The 22,983-nt window shown below is 39.2% G+C and overlaps 1 long non-coding RNA gene across 1 annotated transcript in view; it reads right to left on the reverse strand.

The window, feature by feature from the left end:
• Positions 1 to 10,088: 10,088 nt before the first annotated feature.
• LOC141423085 (uncharacterized) overlaps positions 10,089 to 22,983 on the reverse strand; it is a 110,979-nt gene continuing 98,084 nt past the window's right edge. The window contains exons 4-5 of the long non-coding RNA XR_012447740.1: positions 16,416 to 16,549; positions 10,089 to 10,238 (exon numbers count right to left, since the gene is read on the reverse strand). This is a non-coding gene — a long non-coding RNA (uncharacterized lncRNA). The remainder of the gene's footprint in view (positions 10,239 to 16,415; positions 16,550 to 22,983) is intronic.

The following is a 22,983-nucleotide window of genomic DNA, read 5'->3' on the forward strand; positions in this document are numbered from 1 at the left end:
AGCTAAATGAAGTGATGTTCTGGGTTGTGTTGGTTTTCGCAATTGAGCTTTTTGTATTCATTAAAACTCTGCAAGCAGCATGTGTTAAATTTTTGATATATGTAGTACATACTGAAATCTTTATCTACATTAACTGAGACACCAATTTGTACCCCTGTTGCACCATAATAGACTAATTTATTGTGGTTTCTCAAGGTCTTCAATTAAAAAAAAACCTGGAGTTTTTTAAGGGGCCTAAATCAATTTCATTTTCGGATGCACCAGAACTTGTCAAGGTCTATGTCTCTTTTGTCAATGCAAATGGATTGCTTGAGCTCCTGTGTTGTTTGCAGCAGCCAGCGGCTTGACAGATTAGCAAGTAGGCTTAGACTACTTGGACAACTACACAAATTCAGTGAGTAAAATGACAAAGAAAAGCCATGGAATTCCCAACTATCTTTGAGGAGACAAAAAAGGTTTTCTGCGGACACATAAATGAAAATTGGAAACAGAAATAAACCCCACAGAGCTGAAAATATGCATCCATCTAGAGTGGCAATAATCACTCCCCATCATTCTTAAGCAAGTTCTTGACCTGCCTCCTTTGATAGTTTCCAGTTTTCTTACTCTCCTATTTGAACTTCAGCAGAGGCATTTCAATTTGGTCAGTGATGCAGTCTATGCAACCTAGACAAGAGTCTGAGCTCAATAAATATCATCAATGGATAGACTTTCCAAGGAGAAAGAACAAATTCATTGAACAAATACTTTTTAAACCAAAGTTGTTATCATGAGGGTCATGAGACCTTGAAAACTTGATGAAAGCTATAGCGTCTCTCTCTCCCCCTCCCCTCCCTCTCCTCTTTTTTCCCTCTTTCTTTTTTCTCCAGAAAAAAATGCTTAGCTGTTTTTGAATATTAAATTTTCCATATAACTTCAGAATCCCTTAAAATCCCAAGGGCTGACCTTAGGGTAAGATACCCTCTCTGGTTCACACAGTGCCAAGACACTAGGTTGTTTAATTCTAGAGTGGCGAGAAATATGCAGAGTGTGGAGAAGAAACTGATCCAATTGGGTAGCATGATCCTTTGCTTAATCTTCCTAGAAGTATCCTAATTCAGTCAAGCAACCAATCCAAGAATTAATTTGATATACTAATCACTGTTCACAGCCCAGAAAATATAAAAGAGATAATGAGCAAATTTGTCAAAAGCCACATAAAATTTTCCTCCTTTCTCTTCCAAATGCACTAGTTGATTTTTCCCTAGGGTGACTGAGTTAAAGAATTCTTCTTAGATTTTGCTTCTTCCTTATGGAAGGAGTTCAGAATATTCAAGAGCAGATTTTTATCCTGAAGCAGACTGATCCCAGAATAAGAGGTCTCCTCATTTTGCTATCTTGAAATAGAAGTCTATCGTGTGAATCAGGAAGACCTCTGAATGTATCTGAATCTCAGGCAATACAGGAGGACACAAGCAGCTGTCCTTCTTGTGGGATAAAGAGAATATAGGATTTAACAAATATTGACTGTATTCATTGCTCTTATTATTTTTATAGCATTTCTGAGGGAATCCATCAACTGATCAGATCTAATGATGATCACATTTTTGTGTCATATACTGTATAAGTTGGGTTTGGTTTTGGTCTCTAGTTTTGAGTCCTCAGAATACTGAAAGGCTTCATGTTACCCACACCTCATTCTAACATTGCTGTCCCGTTTCATCTTGTACCAGGAAAATCTGACCAACAGCCAAAATTTTTAGTCAGATTATGAAATGATCTGTTATGAAATCCTAATACTTTGGCACAATTCAGACAAGAAATATGCAGATCCAAAATTTAGGAGAAATTTTAATTGAAAAAATGAACACATCCTTTAGGAGTCTCTGAATATGGCTTTCATAACAAGAGGGAAATCTTCATATTTCAACAAAAGAAGTGATAATTCCTCCTACCCCAAGCCACTAATTGACTGGATAACCTCAAGCCATTTGCCTAATTACTTTTATCTTTGGTTTTCTTACACTTAAAATGATAATAGTAATGTTATCTTTAAGGTAGTTGGAAAGATTTATCAGGATTATGTCTATAAAACACTGAGGGTAGGGCTTAGTAGCACAAAATGGGCATTCAATATATAAAAGTTGCCGCCTTGAAACTTCCAGGGGACCGAGGAAGGATGAACTAATAGAAGCAGAAAGAGATTATAAACTGGTCAGAAGACCAACAGGACAATGGTGAACTGTCCAGTCTTCAAAATGAAATCAATTTTCAGTAAAAAAAAAAGAAAAAATACAGAGATTTGAATTTCAAGGCTGTCCCTTTTTGAGGGTGCTGGGAAGAGGGACAAATGTGACTTCTACTAAGAGATGAGGGTAGCGACAAGGAAAATGGCAGGCCACATTTATGACAGAAGAGGAAAAATAGTCAAAGAAACTTAAACCTTAGAAATGAAATCAAGCTGGGCACGGTGGTATTCATTTGCAATCCTCAAGAGGCAGAGGAAGGTTATGTTGAGAGTTTAAGGCCAGCCTGGGCTACCTAGTGAGACTCTGTCTCAAAAATAAATAAATAAGTCAAGGTTCCACTTGTTTGCCAATAATAAAACTTTAATAAGTCACTTTAGAAAGGAAAGACAAGTACCACAGAGGCCAAGAAAGTCATCAATATGTGTTCTCAGAAGTAGCAAGCGCTTAGAGTGAATGAAAATACATCCAAGTCACAGCAAAAGAAACACCATGGGCCCAAAGCCAGTAACTGTTCTTGGACCAACAAAAATTTTTCATGTGACACTAAATTTAACCGACTAGAATTCTTTGCAAAAATAGCCTTCTATTCAACCTTCAAATGAAGAACTTGCATTTAATAAGAAATGTTCACTTTCTCACAGAGATGGAACTCCCTGTCCTAAGCTTAGCTATTCCTGGAGGAGCAGGTCCACATTGTGGCAAATATGCTTCAGGTCTGAATGACTAGGGCATTCATAGGTTGACAGCAAGAAAGGTTCCTGCTCCCAACAAGGAAGACAGGATGGAGATTCCTCTCTGAAGGGAGGCCACTAACCTTGTCTATGAGGATGAAACACATCGAGAGAAAAGGTAGAGTTTGGGAATAAATGACTGGTGTAATTAAGGCTATTGTTAAGAAAGAACTTAGTTATTAAAGGATAAAAGAGTCAGCAGCAAGTTTAAGCAATGAAACAATGTGCCATGGGCGGTTTCTCAAATTCCTGCTTACTTTAGGAAATTATGGTGGCCTAATCAAAGAGCATCCTCATCCTATAATAGTCAGAGAAAATAAAGGGAGTAGAGAAGGACAAAAGAACCCAGATAACTCATTTCTGAGACAACAGCCAACTCTGCACTAAGAACATCAGCAGGTTAATTAAGAAGTCTGTTAGAGCAATGAGACTAGCACATTTTCATTTGCAGAAGATACTGAGCGTTAACACATGAGCATAACTAATAATTATGGAACAGTAGCATGCCTCTGCAGAAGGAAGGATGTTAGAGACGACTTCTTAGCCCAAAGAGAGAAAAGTGTCCCCTTGCTTACTCAACCCGCACCACTCTTATACTAATGAGAAAGCAGCTCTGTCACGACTTGTGTCTGTTGTCTACCTATGAAGTCAGCTGATGGAGAATTCAGATTCACATACTTCATGGAACTTTCCTTATTCTACTCCTTTTCCTTTGGGGAGCTAAAAAGAAAATGATTAACTATAAAGTATTCATAAACTCTATGTTATATGAATGCTTCTTCAATTGCAAGAAACTGAGAGTTCTAAGTTAAATAATAAGGAATTTATTCCTGCTTTCATCAAATGTAAGACAACAGTTCTAAAGCAATCCATTATTCTATAAACCACTAAGAAAATAAACATTGCTGATTAAACTGACACAATGCTCTCTAATGTCTTAAAAGTTTTTATACCTATTGAAAGAGAATTATACAAATAAATTTGTATCTACAGCCATCAATCAAATATATTACTTTATATTCAAAAATATTTTCACATTCAAATATGAATCTTCTGTCACCTTTTAAATTGAGAGTCATAATATCCATGGGGTTTTTTCCATTCAATATCATCCTCTATGATATCAAAAGATTGATAACATGTCTTGAAAGATTGCTCCTCTGTTGCCTCTTGGATTTTTCTTCCAAGCACAGACACTGTTTATGCAAGTTTTGATGATGATGCTTTCTTTATGTGAAGATATCAATAGAAGGTTCTCAAACAGAAAACAGAATCCTTACTCTAATGCCCTTTGATGGTTTGTTGAGTAAACCATCAAGGGGTTGCAGACAAGCCTTGTCATAGAAAATAACAATCAAATTGACACATGTACAGGCAATGGCAACTATGTCAGGACTGCCCCTGGCCAATAGTGATTATAAGATATGATCATGCCAAAATATATTCTGACTTTAGAGATGTTGAACCAAGAAAAGAAATTGCAACTTAGAATCAACAAAATACCTCGTCTTAACAAAAAACCTGAAGATATTATGGTGTGTGGCAGGTTAATTGCACAATTGGACGACTCAATGTCATCAGGGGTCCAGGTTCATTTCATTTTTTTCTGCTCAATCATCCTTAGCATGGTATCCTGTGCTCAGCTCACTGTTTTCATGGGCTCCAATGGCATCAGAGTTGCAGGAGTCATAAGCAAATATGACATCCTCAGCAACAGTTGTCTTCTCCCAAGTATCCCTTTTCATCAGTAAGCATAACAATCCCTTTGAAGAATATTCCAGTCACACATGTAATTGCTGCACTCTTCCATTGTCACTGTGAAGGAATTGGAGCTTCATGTTAACAAATCTTCTGGTTTGTCAAAAATAATTTCAAAAAAGCTGGGTTTCCCTGGAGAATCTCCGGATTTTTATATACTGCTTCATGTTGCCCACATGAAAGAGCTTCAGTCCTATGGTTATTCAGGTCATTCTCTGGTGACCTAGCTGGGAGAGGGAGGGTGCTGAAAATGACAACTGCAGCAGTTCCAAAGGTATGGCTTACACTTAGTTCTGTGTAACTAAAGGACCAGATGCTGCCAGAAGATGATGTCCAAACAGGAGACAGAACACCTGCTGAGGGACTTTGGACACACTGCTCAAGGTAGAAAACCTAGTGAAAGTTCCTTGAGGCTCCACTTAGAAGTTCTAACCTGGCAAAAAGGTGTTGATGTCACTACAAGAACCACTAGGAGTCCTTCCAGCAGACCCTAGTTTTAGCACCTGTCCAACTTTAGCCTACTGACCACCCTTCTATCCACCTCTTCAATCCCATGACACAGCTGCCAGCCTCTCCCTGAACAGTGCCTTCCTTGCCCCTGGCTCTCTCCTCCATCCTCTTTGTCCCCTTCTGGCTCTCATCCCCTTTCACATGGGCTTTGACTTGCTTCTAATTTATTTGGGCTAACAGTTGTGGGCTTTTCCTCCTACTTGCTATAACCATTCCATCAATGTTCTTTCTCCTATAGTGTCTTATGTTAGCTGTCTGTCCATTTCCTCCAGATCTTAGTCTGACTTCACTTGTGACTGCATAATCTCCACCGTATCTGGAAAAAACTTGACAAAACTCCCAACTCAAAATATGCAGCTACAGGATTATGGCTTAAACAGCCCAGTATGAGAAACACAAAGAGGAATACTTATTTCAAGCATGAGTTCCTTTTTTCTCCTATTTTTCAATTTTATCCTTCCTTTCTTCCTTCCCCTCCCTTTTTATCTTCATTCTTCCTTCTTCCTTCATCTCTTTCTTTTAAAGAATTTTTATATTTTAAATATTAAAAGTACGCATGAAATTTAGGCTTATTGTACAAAGTATATAAGAAAATAATGAAGACCCAATCACCCCTGCTTCTATCACCCCACAAACATTTCAATAAATATTTTCAGGTACTATCTCCTTGTTTTTGTTTTTATTTTCAGTTTTATTTATTGGTTGATAATTTCAAGTTGTAGTGGTTTTGTTTATTTTTGTATAAAAGAAATTGGCAACTGGTTTTCTTACATAAAATCAAGGAGTTTTCTTATATTCATACCTGTGAACTATATTCATAGTTGTAAAAATTATACCATTAATAATTATATACCCCATTCAATTAAAGCAAGAATATATATTTTTCCCTTCTAGACTACAATAAAAGGCAGAAACATTTTTATCATTTTTATATTTTAGAGTTCTTTTAACACAGAAGTTACTCAAAAATTTATGGAATGAGTATTCTGGAATATACAATCTCAAATACAATCAAGTGGGTGCCCTTCTCACTAATTTTGAATACTACTTTGTATTGCTTAACCTAATTTTGATCTTACCTGCTCAAGTTCAAATAGAAAATTCCATTTCATCCTAAATATGTGTATCCTAGGCAAGAATATCTTGATCTCTAGCTGTTTTAAGGAATCTATGCTCTTATTATATAATTACTCAGAGTTTCTCTGATTCCCAGTATAAAAATGAAAAATGATTGAATTCATGTGTCCACTGAATGAAAAGATATTTAAAACTCACAGTGTTTTTATCAGTAGTCTAAAATTCCAAAGCAGAAGGAAAAAGAAATCATCTTCTCAAAGAAAAAACATCTCCTCAAGACACACACACACACACACACACACACATACACACTCTCCATACAGGAGCTATTGTCATATCCTTGTCTCATTACCCATGTTGAATTAAACACAAAAAAATAAGTTGCTTCAAACAATGATTAGCATTGTAAAATCAAGTTATGCAGAAGTTAGTGTTGCTAAATTTTCCTAAATTGTAGTTAATGAGATCTTTATAGAGAAAGTTAAAAAATTTACCTCAGTATCTATACTTGAATTAGTCCAAGGATTCTTACTTTCAGAATTAAGTAGCTTTTACTATGGAAACAGCCAAAATGCCCTACTACCAATGAATAGATTAAGAAAATGTGATATTTATACACAATGGATTTTATTCAGCCACAAAGAAAAAATGAAATTTTGTCATTAGCAGGAAAATGGATGGAACTGGAGAATATCATCTTAAGCGAAGTTAGTCAGGCTCAGAAGGCCAAAAATCATATGTTCTCCCTCATAAACGGATTATAGACCTAAAAGAAATACAGTAATATTATTGGACATGGGTCACACTACGGGGCAGCTGTGCACAGAAGGAATAAGGAAAGGGAAGGAAACCAAACATTTGAATGTGGTTGATGTGCTCACTGTAGAGGAGTTAATATAGTAATCTTAAACTGGCCAAGGCCACTATGGGCAGGTGACTGGGAAGTAGTGAAGAGGTCTGGTAGAGATGAATCAATTCGGGTTGTAATACACATGTGCATGGAAGCAATGCAAGGAATCTCTCTGTATAGCTATCTTTATCTCAAACTACAAAAATGCTATGTCTTTCTTATTATTTTTTATGCTTTCCCTTCAACAAAATTGGAGAACAAGAGGGCAGAACAGGTTCTGCCTGGAGGTGAGGTGGGGGGAGGGGTGTGGGAGGGGTGGTGGCCCAAATAATGTATACACATATAAGTAATTATAAAAACAATAAAATTAAATTAAAAAAAAAGAAATGACACCAACCTTATAGATATATGAGAAGTACATGAGTATAAACAAAGGGCCTAAGTCTTATTCAGTGAATATTAGCTGTGAATTCTAAAATTTCTTTGCATTTCTAAGCAGTGTTTAGCATAATGCATCTAAAGTACCTGCTGATTAATAATGTTCACAAAACTTCAGAAGTATAGTATCATCCACATTGCACTGTTTAGTTGTACTTTTAAAATTCAAAGGCATGAATGCTTAAAAGGAAAATAACATTTAAATAAATTGTATGGAATTTTTATTAAAAAGTTAAGTAGCATTTTATAAAAGGGAATTAGAGAAAATGCAAGAAACAAAATGTCTTCTAACCCATAGACATTCATCATATAGTCAAGGCAAATTATTACATAACCATTTTCTGTGAGTGAGATAAAATATATTCTGACTCTCTTTATTGGCTTGAGATTGGATTATTGTATTCATACTCAGTTTTTTTAATCTTTTTATCTTACTCCTGTCTGCAAACCTTCTACAGTAGGGGTCATGAATTTGGAAACAATGAGTAAATAAAACTTAGCATGTCTGTAAATATAAAAAAATAATTAAATAGCTTTTAAATTTTTCACAAAAAAATGTCTAAATTTACATATAGCTAAATACCATCACATAGACAATGGCAATCAGTAATCAAGAGCCAGAAAAGGGATCTGGTAGGCAGACCTGCTTTCATCTCCATGCACTGTTTGCCAGTCTGTTTAGCTACTAGATATTCTCTCCATTAAAATAACTAGCAGACAAAAACACTTTTGCAGTATCTGACAAAGTGGTAACATGCATTTGTTTGATCTGCTAATCCCAAAGCTAACGTTTGAGAGCAGTGGGTTTTTAATCAAATCCTCAGTCTGCTGAGCAACCAGCTCAGTGCCTGCAATCCTTTCTGAGTCATAAAGGCCAGCTTTGGTTTGTAGATACTGCCTCAATTTCACAGAACCATAGAATTTTAGAGCTGGAAAGGACCTTAGATTATTTGTGACTTGACCTCCCAGCCATTTTAAAACCATTGCTCAAAAACATTGTACTCTGCAACTTTTCTGTTGCTAAATCCTTCTGCTCTTTAAAAGAAATGAAACCTCTGTTCTAGGTGCTTATATGGGGCATCTAGTTAAAAGGTTGTTTGGTAGAGTACTTTCATGCTCACAAACTTTGAGTGAATTCTTGAACCTTTTCAAAAACACTGGCTGCCAAAGTTTGGATCTTAAATGCTCCCAAAGGCCATGTGCTAAGTCTTAGGTGGGGAGGTGGAAATGTTCAAGAGGTGGGGCCTAGTGGAAGGAGGTTAGGGCATTGGGGTATGACCTTGGAGGGGATAATGGGATCCTGGCTCCTTCCATTCTCTCTTGAATGGGTCTCATCCTCCACATTCTCTTGCAGTTAGGTAATGTGCAGTAACAGTCCCAAAGCAACTGGGCCAACCAACCATGGACTGAAATGTCTGAAACTATGAGATAAAATAATCTTTTCTTTTTTTTTTTTAGGTATTTTCGAGATAGGATCTCACAAACTATTTGCCAGGGCTGGCTTTGAACTGTGATCCTCCTGACCTCTGCCTCCTGAGAGGTTAACCACCAGTGCCCGAGTCATTCTGAGTTGATTCTCTCACATATTTTGTCCCAGTGACAGAAAGTTGACTAACTCCCTGACCAAAAAAAAAAAAAAATTCTACAAGTGAGGAAACTTGGAAAAGAGGAAGAGGGAAAGGAACCCAACTTTTCTTGAGTACTTAATAGATTCTAAATTACTTACAGTTTCTCCTTTTTTCTCATTTTATAGACTGAGCAACTAAGTCTCAGAGAGTTTTAAAAGGACTTTCTCAATACCACAGAGGTAGTGAGTGACAAAATGAGATTTAAATCCAGGACTGTCAGGCTCCATATATGGTCAATGTTCTGTTTATTATACCAAAGTGTTTCTTTGGGGTTTTATTCCAATGGCTGAAAAAGGAAAGCATTTGATCAGCCCCTGTATGGAAACCTGATCATGATAGACACTCCCCTTCAGGGGCATCTTCAAAGCAGTATGTTGAAAAATCTAAAGAAATGGGGCTTATATTTTCTTCTATGTGGCTGCTCCATGATTGCAATTGAATATGTTTTGCACAATGGTTTCTTTGTGTCAGATAGCAATGTTTATCCCCTTTAGTTAGAAGCTAGCTAATAATGCTGTGCTAGACTCTACCTGAAAAGTCTAAGAATTCAAGGAACAAAGCCAACAAAAGGGTAATGTGGAATTTATACTGAGATTTCTGACAACAAGAACATCATATCAGATGGGTGGGTTAAAGGCTAGAGGACTTTCAAGAAGCCTAAAAACAGAGATAGGTTGTTCTCTCAGGTTCATGATGATGCTGAAATCAGTGTTATCCATATAGCCTGGCTAGGCTATTCTTCAACTCAATTTATACCAAGGACAGAAAAATCTGTCAAAAAGAAAAATGAAGAAAGGAAAGGATGGAAAAAGATAAAATAAAGGAAAGGAAAGTGGTATTTTACCTTTCTGGATCCAGAATCCGGAAACAAACACTATATATGTTTGGGTTATCTTATAATACTCTGCAAAAGTGATGCTGCTTGCAATTTGGTTGAACGAGATTCTATGTTGTTTCTTTTTGACCCATTTCTGCCTCAAATTGGCACAATCAAAACCACAAGGTCCAATGTAGATGGCTGTGTGGGAAATGTAAGGAAAAGTTAGCCGAGATATTGAAGTTACCTAGCTGATCTCCAAAGTGATATAGAAAACAAAAGTGAGTAGTAAGGTTAAAGTCATTGAGTATAGATCCTGTCCCAAGTGCCTATCCTTGTCAGATAGGCACTTAATTGCAATATTTCTTTAAATTTTCTGCTCTACTAAATAAAGTCAGACTTGCCTATCCTTAACAGCAGCTCTGCAACATCAAAATAGATTTTTCTCTACCACTGAAAATGGTTGCTACTAAGAAATGGGATGCTTGTTTAATTATTTCTCTATTTTTCTGTTCATTGAGCACCTCTACTCTCTGCCCATCCAACTCCTTAGCTCTCCCTTGGCTGCCCCTTTGGGAGTTGGCATTTGATTATAGGGAATCTTCAAACCTTCACCTTTGCCTCCAAGCCAACTTTAGTTTTTCTCACCTCCTAGAAAAACAGGCACCTTCCCTTTTTATCCAGTGAGGAGATGCTATAAACACAAAGCAGTTTCTACTTCAGGTATTCAGTGTTCCTGTCTCCAAAAGGGTTACTTCCTTTTGATCTGGTGGTTAACTTACTTTATTACAGACAACTTACTTTACTTTTCTTTCATCCTTTTAATTGCTTTTTCAATACATCCAGGCAAAGTCAGATCATGTTATTAAAGAATCTGGGATATTAGCTGGTAAGCAGCAATTTATTTTTCTCACCCTTTGGAAGTGTTTCTTGTTGATGGTTTTCACTCAGTAACCCAAATAATAAGTGTTCCTGTTATGTAATGGATAGAGCAAGCCAAGGGGACTATCTCACATGGTAGCAGGCACAGTCTTGGTCAGACAGAGTCAGTATGTTTTCATTGAACTATAAACCATGAAGTAGAAAACTTTAAGGAAAACTATATGGGATGCCAGCTAAGAAAAACCATTAATTAGGGGAAGAGAGAGAATTTCTTTTCAAACATTCTTGTTAAACCATTTTGACTCCAAAATGGAAGCAGAACACTAGAATATGGAAATAGTCACACTTGTGGTTTTATTAGGGTGTATCTACAATTTTCAAACAGTAGGCTAGTTTTTAAAAGTTCTTGACTCAGCAAAATAGGGATGCATTTGGCCAACCAGTTTTTCTTCCTACAATTTAAACCCATTTGTATTCCAAGGGAAATTTAATCTGTACATTTATGATTCATTTGTGCTTAACTTGTCAAAATGTTAAGAGCTGTATGAAATAAAAGAAGCTTTTGGATCCTGGTGCTTATATAAGTTTTATCCTTGGAATCAGAAAGCTGCTTTGCAGAGAATCAATCAGATACTCTACAGGCAAATGCATCACATATGAGAAAGTGCAGGCTCAAGGAGATAGCAGATCTATTACTGTTACTTTGAATTTTAATCTAAGGCATATAAAAAAGCAAGCCTTAAACTTAACTTTTCAAGGAAATCATATAATTTAAATAGTTATTTATCTTCAATGAAGTTGCTAGCTTGTTCCTTTCTTTGCAGAGTCATTGTACAATGTCATTCAAGTTGTATACTGCACAACGCTAGGAAGCACCACTCTCCAAAAACAGCAAAAGCATTCATAGTGAATCTATACTTGCATTCTCAAATCTTGTTTTCTTTTCTCAATTCACAACTGAGGCACAAGCATCATCTAGGACTATTATCAAGTTGCAATATTTTTATTAACTAGACCAAAAATTCTATCTTAACTTACAAATTTGCAGAAACTTATAAGGGTTTCACTCACTTTATTTTAAGATGGTTAATGCATAGTAAGTTTATAATCAGGCTTTGGAATTCATTCTACATTCAGTTAATTACTAGATGTCTATCTTTGGAGAGGTTTCTTTACTTCTAACTTTTGTATCTTCAGATGAAAAACTGGGATAACTTTAGTTCAGAAGATGTCAGTTACGTGGAGCTGACCCATAAACCATGATAGGGTGCCTTTCAGTCGAATGCCCCATAGAAGATAAAGGGCACCTGTGCTTGGTACTGCCAGGTCCAAGCAGAGAGTAGCCAGAGGCTTTTGGGAGATGACTGACTGATGCAATAAAACTGCATGGGCTGACTGCTGGTGACATAGACTGGTGACAGGTCAGAGATCAGGAACAGAGCCAGGTTTCAGTGGGTAAAATGGAAGCTGTGAATGCTGAGGATCTGCAAGGCTCTCTGTCCGCAAGAGACCTAAGCTTGCCTGCTGGCAAATTCCTGAAGGGCTGAACCATGACAGACAACCACACAAGTTAAAGACTAGGGAAGCATTCCATGTTCCCAACACAGTGCCTGAACCTGATATGATGTCAACAGATAATAGTTCCCTTGAGCTCTTTTTTGGGCACAGATTCACATCACCAGAGCAAAACTCAGCATGATGAAGGACCCAACTTGTAAACTCCTGTTTGTCAAGCATGGAGGGCACTTGTTGGATGTTTGACCTTCTCTACATTGTTTCACTTTGGAATCTGCTGTCCCTCATTGTGGGTGTCTCTAGAGGGGCTCAGCATCATAGTATCCTGAGTTAATAACCATAAGGAAAGACACAGGGTCCATCCTGACCAGAAGACTCTTTTCTTCACTGGAGACAGGATGTGGTCTAACAGTGGACATGACCCAAATGGGAACACTCAGAGAATTTTTTTTTCAGGTACTAATTGGACGCTGAGAGAGAAAATACCTTTTGCTTCTGATATTATGAGACAGCCAGGATTTGTTGAGGGCCAAATCAAAGGGAAAAAGAGTCAATAGATCAGAGAGAGAGATTACCTGGATCCTACTGTGCTTGAAACCCTAGACTTTTCAGGTACATAAGAAAATTAGTTCTCTTCTTTTGCTTAAATTAATTAGAATTGAGTTTCTATCCCTTACAACCAATAGAATGGGAGCTCTGTGGAGATAATCCTTGAGGATTAAACTTTGTGGGCCGTGGTGCAGTGGTGAGTGATCTCTCAACCAGGGAGAACAGCACAGGGCTGAGGTGGACATAGGCACTGTCTGTTCCCAGACTCGCAGGTGCCATAATAATCAAGGGAACACACAGAGTTGAGATTCAATCTTGCACAGGGCAGCACGAGTTCCCAGAGTCAATGAACAAAGCAAGGGTCCAAATGGCTTTTCTTCACAATATGAGGGCAGAAGCCTACAACCTAAACCCTGAGCATGGATCCAGGAAATTGGGAAATAAAAAAGTCAGGTGTGGAGGGATAGTAGATTTCATAGAAAGTGCAAGAGGATGGGCTTGAGATAAAGTCCTGTCACTTCAGGATTTGTGTGACTTCTAAGGCACAATGTAGACTGAGGACAGTGGAATGGCAAGGACAGGGCAGATATCTGCCAGTTATGTGTTGTTAAGTAGCTGTAATAACAGCACAATGGGACAAATAATGACAGGGAATAAATGCTTGTCCATTTACTGATTTATTTCAGATACTGTTCTATTATAGTCAATCATAGATTAAGACAAAAGTATGAGGGACAGTGTATGCTAGCGGGTAGGATAAACAGATACAAAGAGTGGTCTTTGCCTTTGAGAAGTGGGGATTGTCTGGGTCTGTGCACAGATCACCAGTATAGAGAGCAGAATGTGACAATTACCTGTCTCCCCAGAGGTTTGGACAGAGGTAACACATAGAAGGAATGTACATTATTGCTTGGTGGTTAGTAGAAGCTTATCAGAAGTGAGAAGTGGGGGACAAAGCTGGGTGGGTAGTCACTATTGGAAAGGGCCACACATATTGAAATCAGATTCGGATCTACCACTGTTTCTGATGTGGATCTGAGGAGTGCTTAACTTCTCTGAATCACATTTTCTCCTTTGCAAATGGTGAATACTATTTCAGATATATAAGGCTGGAGTTAGGATGAAATAGACTCACTGAGATGTGGCCTGAGAATAGCTCAGAAGAAAGGAAAGGCATCATCAGTATCCCCTAGCCCTGTGTACTAAGGGAAAGTAGCCTGGTTTCTAGGAGATCTGGGCAGTAGCTCTAGGCTCAAATAGCTTCAAAGTGGTTCCCATAGTCCATGTGACTCAGGAGGAGCAAAATGACAAAGAGTAACAAGAAGACCTGGTGAGTGGCACAGGAGCAATTCAGCATGAGTTGGGTGAAGGATCCACAACTTTGTCCATTTCATTTTCAAGTTCAGATAGGAATTGAGTAATGCTGAGGGCCATATGTGGTACCCCTCTCCATCCTCCAACAGCCTCTCGCTCAGCAACACATCAGCACCCTCCTCCAACAGCTTAGATGTCACTCCAGGGAACATGAGGGCAGGACCCCTGAATTAGCTGAGAATAAGTTCTTGGCACCAAGCAGAAGCTCAAAATAGGAGTCAGACTGTTTTAAAATATGCAGACAGCTCTACTGCTTGGACAATAGAGTTTATGGATTTTAATTTATGCTGACTAATTATGTAAAGCACTCACAGGCTTTCAGCCTGTATTTGTTCTCTGCCTCCTTCCCTTTTCCCCAACGTTTCCAGGAACGGATATGGTTCTGAATGGAGCTGATGAAAACAGAGAACTGTCAGATACACATTGCCTCTTACAGATATGCTTTTATAGCTTTAAAAATAATTCAGAGCACATGTTTTTCCTGATGGCAGGAAAGTCGTTTTACTGCCACATAGAAAGACATCACATTATAAAAATAGTTTCTATATACTCCCATCTAGGGCTTCTCATACCAGAGAAGTTGACATAATTGTGACTCATCTATGACCAATTTTTGCAAGCTGTGAAAATGGAACCAAGTGTCCACTTATCCACAAGTGGAGTGTGTGTACTCCAGGGAGGTGGCAATGTCTCTTTCACTGGTGACATTTAGGAAAATAGCAGGGACAGCTATCACTCAGTGTGGCTTGGCTACAGAGCCGCCTAAAGGCAATGTCACTGCTGCTGAGAGCAGGGACAGGCACAGCTCCCAGGGCTTGAGGAAATAGGTCAGAGTTGACAGCAGCAGCTGCTTAGCTCTACCTTCCCTGCCCCCATCCATGCCCTTCTGGGCTCACTGCCTTCTTCCAGTTTGCCTCAGATAGCAACTCAGCACCTGTTCCTTCCTTTGACTTCCCCATCCTTCTTTCAACTTGACAGGAACACAATGTAAAATACCTCTCCAAATAGAAAAACTAAGGAAGGTCTCCAGGCTGAAAGATAGTGGGAACATTAAAAGTTTTACTCCTGAGTTCCCCAGAATTTAATTTTGTTGACCCTGGATGTTGAGATTTTGTGCTAAGATGCTGGGTAATTTGGAGTTAGTTCCTTGAGCTTGATTTAATAAAGTCAGATATATGCTATTATAATTCTGAAAAATCTCTTACCTCCTTATTTATCTAGCATCATAAATAATCAGATGTTATATGTTAGTTTGTTTTATGGATAATTGATCTTTACCTTTTAAACATGAAAATTTTTTTCATCTAAAATGTGTATTTTCTTCTCTTAATGAACACATTCTATTAGGAATTATTATCATGTTTCCAGGTCATCAAGGGCCACTGCTTTGGACCTCAGTGGCTGAATAGTACAGACATAATTTTGGGAGGAGGTCTGGGCCAGAGATCCCCACACTGTCTGCAGCAGCCCTGTGTGCTGTCTATTCCATGGGGCATTTGTCTGTCACATCAGTAGAGCTACATAGATAGAAAAATAGCTGGGTCAAGTCCACATCAGTTTCCTCCCTCAGTAAGAAACTATGAACCATCTGGTAGGAACAGCACTAGTGCAATGTAAGGCAAAACCAGCCTAAGATGCAGAATCAGGAAGGCCCAGAATACAAAGTATCTGGAGAAAATTATGAAACTGGGTAAGGCATAGAGTTGGTGAGGGCAAAAAGGCCAACTTCCCAATGAAGTTTGGAGAGCTGTCTGTCTACTGTCTGCTGTATTAAGTAGTTTGTACTATCCCTTCAGCTTCTATACTGTTGTGAGGCCTTCTTAAAGAGCCTACATGATTTTGACACTGTCATTATCACCTTTCTCATCACAGGTTGTTACTTCTCAAAGTTGGGTCCTCTAACAATCTCCCTCAATCCTTGCTGCTTCCAACCTGATGTTGACTGTGATAGAGAAAGAATTCTGGCAGCCAGGAAGGCACTCAGCTTGGTTCATGCCCACACCCACAAACAACAACCACACCAGGGTCCTGTGGCTCAATCAATTGCCCTAATCTCACCTGTGCTTCTGATTCAGCAGGTCAGATGCAGGCGGGTCTCCACTGTCCTTTCATATGCCAAGGAGCAAGGCCTTGGCATATGCCAGAGTAGTTCACGTGTTTATCAAGTCACAGCTGTGCTTCAGGCAGCATTTCTAGAGGGTAAAAAAAAACAAAAACAAAAACGTAATCCATTCTCCACACCTAGAACCAGAGTGTTAAAAAAAATGCAAATCTATCTCATCCTGAAACTCTCCTTCAGCAGCATGTCATTGTCCTTAGAATAAAGTTTAGACTGCTTCACAGGTCCTAAGGGACCCATCTTGATCTCCCCTTGTTTCCCTTGTAGGCTCAGACCCTGTGGCATAGTGCTTTCAGACCAATCAGCTGATTAAGCCGGTCCAGCCCCCTCCTAACTAAGTCAGAGTCTGGATACATGGGTCCCTCCACCTGTTAATGCAGCTCCTCCCTTGCCAAAAAGTCAAAACCCAATGCCCCCCTGTCCCTTTTAGACCCAGCTTAAATGCTAATTCCTCAGAGAAATCTTAACTGACCTCCCTCAAAGACTGCCCTTACCACAGCTCTTCAGGCCCTCCCCAACTCCAAGCCCCCTGAGTTGCATATTCAGTCCTAAGCTTTCCTATCTGGACTCTAAGCCCCAAGAGTACAATAATGAAGACAAATGCAGGTTTGAGGACACCTGCAGCTTCTGCAGTGCCAGGGTAGGGGTGTTCTTTAAGGAAACCAATACAGTGTGGGCATGGTGGCTCACACCTTAAATTGCAGGTACATAGGAGGCAGAGAAAGGAGGTTCATGGTTCCATGACAGTCCAGACAAAAAAGTTAGCAAGACCCTGTCTCAAGGAACAAATTACACATGTTCTTTGCAGGAGGCAGAAGTTGGAGGATTACAGTCCCAGAGGGTGATCCCAGGCAAAAGCATGAGACCCTTTGTGAAAAGTACCTGAGCAAAAAGGGCTGGGAGTGTGGCTCAAGTGGTAGAGTGCCGCCTAGCAAGTGCAAGACCCTTAGTTCAAACCCCAGTACTTTCAAAAAGTAAAGAAGAAAGAAAGAAAATGGCACCAAAATACCTTGCTGTCCATATTTTAACAAAGAACATCTAATGGTGTGTTCTAATTCTTAGGTCATCCTTCAGGGCCTCAGAAAGACCAGACTTTCAAGGGGGCCTGAACTTTTCTACTCTAGCTTCACAGGGAACCTGCCTCTAGACAAATTTGTCTCAGGCACTGCTCTCTGCACCCTAGCACCTGACACATAATTTTATTTGGATGACTGTTGTTTATTAACTTTCTAATCACTGAATAAAGCAACATTGGATTTATAAAATCTATAAAATTTAAATATTAGGCCAGTATGTATTTACATGTAGAGCTATGCAGTAAAAGAAGCAGATTGACTGTCTGGGTGTCTGGCAGATCCATGAAAGAGGACACCCGAGAGAAGGTTCCTGGACAGGACTGTCACACGGTGTGCTGTGGTTGCACCACTTTCAGGCTGATTCTGATCTTCATCCCTGGATCTAAGTGAAGACATCTGATATTCTCTAATCCTGAGGGGCTTAGTCAGGGATCTCTGATGAACTCACATTGCTTTAAAAGTGGGAATGTTTCCTTCTATGTTCATGGCTCTGAGAGAAGACTCTGGCTTTCACCAAATTCTCCAAATGATATGAAAGTCCTTAAAACAATAAGAATTACCACAAATCAGTCCAGAAAGTTTGAAATCCAGGGTGAAAACAGCCCAGACAGACCAGGCCCATACCCCCACCTACTTCTTAGTGGATGAATCTTCACAAATGATTTAACCATTTCTGAGTTTACACAAATGTGTAACAGAGTTACTAGTGCTTCCTCACAAAGTTACTGTAATAGTGCATGTGTACATGGATGTGTTGATATATATACATGCATATAATATGATACATATATCATCTTGCCCAGTTCCTGAATCATAGTGTGCACTCAATAAATGTCTTCTCAACAAATAGCTCTTCATTGATTTCGCGTAATCTCTGTACTACAGACTACATTATTTAAGAAAATTATGTAATAATTACCATGTATAATAAGCAATAATTCATCCTCCCATCCATTCATTTTTAAAGGACTTTTTTCAGCACCTACTATATACCAGGCACTGAGCAGGGAACAGGGTGGAAATCGAAGAGCACTAAAATGATTGGAAGAAGTGGAGACATACCAAAGACAGGAGAGAAATTGGAAAGTAGGCTTGAAAATCCCCCCATTCCACCCCATGATGATGATGTGGGCTCTCTCTCTCTCTCTCTCTCTCTCTCTCTCTCTCTCTCTCTCTCTCTCAGAGATGAGCCTGTTAGTATCTGAACAAAAATGGAAAACTAAAGTCAGTCATGTGGCTTTTTATGAAAAGGATACTGATCATCCAGATGCTTCCAAATATTCGTATGTCAAATGATATCTACACAACCATTTCACAAGATTAGGATTTTCATTCTCAAAGGGGTGGTGTCACTTTGGCATATACCGCTGACAGTTTGATAAGAAAAATCAACAAATATCTTGTCTCTGACACAGGCCAAAAGCAACTGGTTCTTGCAAAACAACTGCTCCCCACAACAGGCATGAGAAATTACGAAAACAAGTGAGGCTCAAAGCTAAAATAATGCAGGATTGGTTTTTTAGTGTCTCTCTTTATGTATATATAAAGATTGATACATATCAATATCACTTACAAACACACATACACACTAGCCATCCTACTTATCTCTGTCCACTTCCCCTGCATTCCCACAGCTCATTCCCAGATCAAGTGCTGACCAGTGTCCCCTTTTCCGCACACACCTGGGGTTATAGATTAAGTATAGGGTGCCCAGTTAAAGTAGAATTTCATATGAACAATAACTAATTTTTTAAGAATAAGTATTCCAGGATGTTGCAAGGCACATATTATACTAACATTATTCCTTGTTCACCAGAAATTTGAATTTAACTCAACATGTATTTTTAGTTGCTAATCTGACCATCTCACCTCCACCCTTTCCTGGAGTCATGGCTTGTGACTAAGTAGCTGCCACTGTCACTCCCCTGGACTACAGTGCCATTTCCACCCTAGCACATCCCAGTTCCCAGGATGATGCATCCTGACCTCATTCAGGATCCCTGCCCTATCACACCCAGCTTGGAATGTTGCTTTTCGGAATTACCAACCACCATGCTCTGCAGTCTGTTGCCTTGTCAGCCTTTGGTCACTGGTCCCCTCTCCTCTGGTGACCTCTGATGTCACTGAAGTCCTTTACTACCTGAGTTCCCTCTTACCCAATGGGACTATGATAAGACCCTGCTCTTCCCTATGGTTGTCCTGGTTAACCAGAAATATACTTCCAGACCTTCTTGATAAATGCACAGAACGCACACCTAGTCTCACATGAGCCAAGATAAAGATGATTGCATTCAAAGCTAAAATGAACATCAAGCTACAGAGTTCAACTTGAGAAGGGGATTGGGAACCAGCGTAAGGAACCAGTGTAAAGATCAGCTAGAGATGAATCAACTTGGGCTGTAGCACATTTGTACATGAAAGCAATGCTTGGAATCTCTCTGCATAGCTGTCCCCAACTCAACTAGCAAAAATGCCTTGTCTTTCTTATTATGCTTATGTCTTCTCTTCAATAAAATTAGAGATAAGGGCAGAACAGGTTCTGCCTGGAAGCCAGGGGGGGCAGGGGGGAGAGTGGGAAGGGAGGAAGGGGGGAGAAATGACCCAAAGAATGTACGCACATATGAATAAATTAATAATAAAATAAAATGAACATCAGAAAGCCAAGCAAACCAGTCAAGAAAAGACTACTTATTTCCTAAGAAGTACCATAAATAAATGGGAAAATACCTAAGAAGCCAATCAATGAATTAATAGACATCCAAAACATAATTTTTCTCAGAGCCAGCAATTAAACCACATAAGCACTCATAATATCAAAGCTTTTTTATTTTCTTTAAATTTACCAAGGTCTTATTTAATTGCTATAAACACCTAAAGACATGAGCAAATTAACACATAAAATTGCAGGATTTTTAGTTGATACATATTCATGAAAGCATGTTGTTGTGATCAGGCAAATAATGACCCCAGACATTGATAAATTTGGTAGAAGCAAAAGAAAAACACAGCATACCTTTAGAATTCTCTGTGGATCACAGAACAGAATCTTTGATATGCCCTGCTCTAAGAGACCATTCATAACAATTATTGAATTTCTGCCAGGAGAGAGATCAGCAAATGTTTAATCAGTAAGCTTCATAAAAATACTGCATGCCACCCGACACTTGAATGCTACATCAGTGCTAAAGAATGCTGACTTCTTGGAAGGCTTATCCAGTCCCTGTTTCTCAGAACCTGTCTCACATTCTTACTGGCATTCTTATTTGTATTACACTCTGCCACTCAGGTAGGACTGACAATTTTCCAAGTGTGTATGGAATCTCAAGTTACAGCTGTTCCAGGGTCTTCAAAATGAATGTCTTTTATTTGGATGGAAATATACACCATGTGTTGGTTTACCCAGAGTTGCTGCACTCGAGTTATTTTTGCATCCCTGGCCTGCTAAGTTCTCTTGTTAGAACCCATCCACAGGTAGCTCCTATTCATTAAATTCTTTGTTCCCACCCCACGCAGGCAGTGCATTTAGTCTGAACATAGCTGGACTGCTCTTGACAAAGGAAACTGAGCGAAAGCCCAAGGCAGACTATGTAGCTTGGAGGCAAAGGCATGGACAACAGACCTCTTCCACAAAGAGTATAATTATGCAGCACACATGTAGGAATGCTGATCAATTTCACCTGACCCCACAAGAAACCTCAGAATCCTTCTCAACACAATATTCTACTCAGTCATTTCTATTAACCCGCAGTGCTTTAAAGTTATTTGCCTTCCCTGTTCAGACAGAGTCAACAAGGAAATTGAGCCCTGTAATAGAAAAACAAGGACTGCCACCAAAATAGAGTACTAGAGATTGAACTCAGGGCCTCTGCTTGCTAGGCAAGTATTCCACCACTTGAGCCTTAACCCTAGCTTTTTTTGCTTTTAGTTTGTTTTTCAGATAGGGTCTTGTTCGAACTTTTGCCTGGACAAACGTCTAATCAGGACTTGCCCTGTCTCCTCCTCCTCCCAACTGGCTGGGATTACAGCTGTGCATCTCCATGCCCAGACCCTAATATCTTTTAAGTATTTATTATGTTTCAGAAACTATGGCCTCTATAAATCCACTCATTTTTTTCCTCACAATAACTCTCACACAGGCATTAACTCTGTCCCAATTTTTAACTGCTTGCTCAAAGTCACATGTAACGAAGGACATTGGAGGTCAGTATTTTCTTATTGGACTTCTTTCTGCTAAATCCTGTAGCCCCAGCCATTGTGCTGACAGCTAAACTACCATTAAGTGGGGAGAAACTAACAGCTGCTTATGCTTTGTGATTTCAAGGAATAAAGGGAAAATCTCTCTCACACAACATCTTCAAGCTCCCACTCCCAGCCCAGATCTGTTTACACTAAGCAGAAAAGAACAACAATGGGAAGAACATGAAATTTAGAGACCCTGCTCAGCCCCCACACAGCGGTCTGACTTTGAATAAGTAGCTCAGGCTTCTTGGGCATGATTATAACAATACCTACACCACAATATTGTATGAGTATGAAGTGAGACACAAAAACAAAAGCATTTGAAGGTGGAGTAATGTGGGCAAGGATCAACTACTGTTATTAAAATACAGAACTAGACTTAAAGAACATGATTTCTCACAGAAGCATTTTCATCTAGACAGTGGTGTTTACACAGAGATTCTGAGTGCAGTTGAGGAGCTTGGGGAAAAGGGATACACAAGAGTCACAAAGGCGCATCATAAGGATATTTGTCATGGCTAGAGATAGAAAGGAGAGTGGTGGGGCTCCTACTTTCCAGCTATGGTTTTGGCTGGAACCATCATCCCCAGATACATAAGTTAGATTTGTGTACCACCTTTGTCAGAAAATTCCCAGGCTATCAGACACTTTCTAATTAGCTCTTGTAAAATACAGATGTGATAATTAGAGTAAGTCATTATACATGGAGATGAAGACATAAACACAGGATCTTTTAGGAGGTGCTTAGGTGTCCTGAGAGCCAGGGCTAAGCACACGTGTACATACTCCAGACTGGGACTTTGTCAGCATAGACCTGGGGCAGAGAAATCTCAGGGTTCTCACACATTCACATCACCTGCTGCCTGATGACATCAAGGTTATCCTATATTTTTGTAAGGTAAAGTCAGTTCAATTTGTTTGCAGATCAGTCAAGCCCTTTGGAGGGAGAGTACATACTGTAGTCCAGTGGCATTTCCTCTCTCTTTGTAGACACCTCTCATATTCTTGGGCTGCATTAGTCATTTGGACACTCAGCTAGTGTAAGAAATGACTGTGGAACCCCCACAGACTTTCTGTATTTGTCTAGTTTACAGTACCTTATTTGGTAGATGTTCCATGATGTGAATTTAATTGAATTGGATGGGGCTGAATGGAATTCAATTTGAATCAGCTGAATTGGCTATGTTTTATA

The sequence above is a fragment of the Castor canadensis genome, chromosome 5, assembly GCF_047511655.1.
Source record: "Castor canadensis chromosome 5, mCasCan1.hap1v2, whole genome shotgun sequence".
Lineage (NCBI taxonomy): Eukaryota > Metazoa > Chordata > Mammalia > Rodentia > Castoridae > Castor > Castor canadensis.